General features: G+C 36.6%; 1 non-coding gene across 1 annotated transcript; it reads right to left on the bottom strand.

The window, feature by feature from the left end:
- Positions 1-1399: 1399 nt before the first annotated feature.
- On the bottom strand, positions 1400-1505 carry LOC146906738 (small nucleolar RNA R71). Its single transcript, XR_015020920.1, has one exon. It is a non-coding gene; the product is annotated as a small nucleolar RNA R71 (small nucleolar RNA).
- Positions 1506-1868: the final 363 nt, after the last annotated feature.

Raw genomic sequence — 1868 nt, 5'->3', positions numbered from 1 at the left:
TGTAGCTTTATTGCTTTGCTCTTATAGTTGCTTAGATTTTAAGTCAATTGTAAAGCTATAAATAGAGTAGCATTCCATCATAAACATTCACCTCTTTTTAGAATATTTTAATACAATTATTTTAATAAAGATTCTTTCTTCCCTTTTACTTTCTCGCAATTTATTTTACTGCTTTCTCTCTTCTTCCCCCATGTCTACGATGAACATGAGTGAGTAGACTTCTTCTTATCTTGGGATTGTTGGGAAAGTCTAATGACATAATCCTAACGAACCAAGCTTTAACCCTAATTCTATGTAACCATAATTTCTAATTTAGATTCACCGTTTTAACGTGGATTAACCATTATCAAACTGTAGAAGCGAAAGTGGAGGGTTTGATAATTGTTAATCCATCATCCCAAACATCAATTCATAAAGCGAGAGCGGAGCTTTGATGTTGGACCAAGTGAATCTAGACAATAATTGCAAAGGCAGCGAAATAGTCTTTGCAATTATTGAGACACAAGTAGTTTCAATCCTTATAAGCATCCTCTAGTAATCAAGTCAGCGAAATAGGCTTGGTTACTAGAAGTAAACTCTCACCGGACTTTCATCGGAAAGGTGAGGGGCTAAAGGGAAACCGGTCTTTAGAAATTAAGGTGTAAACCATGGAATTAGAAGTTAAATTCTTGTCTAGTGAAAGATTTGTTATTATGACAAACCAATAATCCCAAGGCTCTTTATTATTATTGTTATTTACCTTCAGCAATCAAACCTCCTTTTTACAAACTTTCTTCTCCTCTAATCATTCTTTTTAAGTTAATTAAGTTGAACAACTCCCTAGCGGAACGATACTCTTCTTACTACTATTACTTCGATAGACTGTGCACTTGCGGTTTGGTTCTATCAAGTTTTTGGCGCCGTTGCCTAGGAGTTAACTAATTTAATTAACTTGATTAGAATTCTCTTCTTCTCTTTCTTTTTCTTTTTTCTATTTTTTACTTTATTTTTATTCACCATTAACTTCTTGGAAAAAACAAAAATAATACCGACATGGCTGAAAAACGTGCTCTTAAAGAATACGTGATTCCTTCAATGGAAGAGCCATATGCTATTATTGTATATCCAACGGTTGAGGGTGAAAACTTTGAAATTAAGCCCGCTCAACTTAAGATGGTGCAGCAATATTGTTTTTCGGGATCCCCCGATGAGGATCCCAATCTCCATATCTCAACTTTTTGGCGGCTCACTGTAACATATAAGAAACACCAAGAAACCTTAAGACTGCACCTCTTCCCCTTTTCTCTAAAAAACAAGGCTCTTAATTGGTTCCATTCCTTGAGAGCTGGTTCCATCACCTCATGGGACCAAATGAAGCGAGAATTTCTCATCCGTTTCCTTTCCCCATCAAAAATCGGCCAACTAAGGGCAAGGCTTTTCCAATTCACTCAAAAAGAAGGGGAATCTCTTCATGATTCATGGGAGCGTTTCAAGGAAATGCTTAAACTTTGCCCCCTCCATGGGCTAGAGGAATGGTTAATCATCAACACATTTTACAATGGTTTGGCATATGCTACTAAAATCTCTGTTGATGCAGCTGCAGGTGGTGCTCTAATGAACAAGGACTTCAAAACGGCTTATGCTTTGATTGAAGACATGGCTCGAAATCTCTTTCTATGGACCGATGAAGAAGTCGTTACAAAGTCTTCACCCTCCAAAAAGAGGGCAAGTATGTACGAAGTCTCTAACTATGATCACCTTGCTTCTAGGATTGATGCACTAACCCACAAATTTGAAAAACTTAATGTTAGTGCTAGTACTTCTACTTCTACACCTTCCTCTTGTAAAACATGTAGTGAATTCAAACTAGGTAGTGTTGAACAAATAAA

The sequence above is a fragment of the Medicago sativa genome, chromosome 7 (assembly GCF_051527215.1).
Source record: "Medicago sativa cultivar Bolivia chromosome 7, Bolivia_mono, whole genome shotgun sequence".
NCBI classification, from domain to species: domain Eukaryota; kingdom Viridiplantae; phylum Streptophyta; class Magnoliopsida; order Fabales; family Fabaceae; genus Medicago; species Medicago sativa.
Note: the sequence above shows the minus strand (reverse complement) of the source record. Positions and strands in the feature narration are given on the sequence as shown.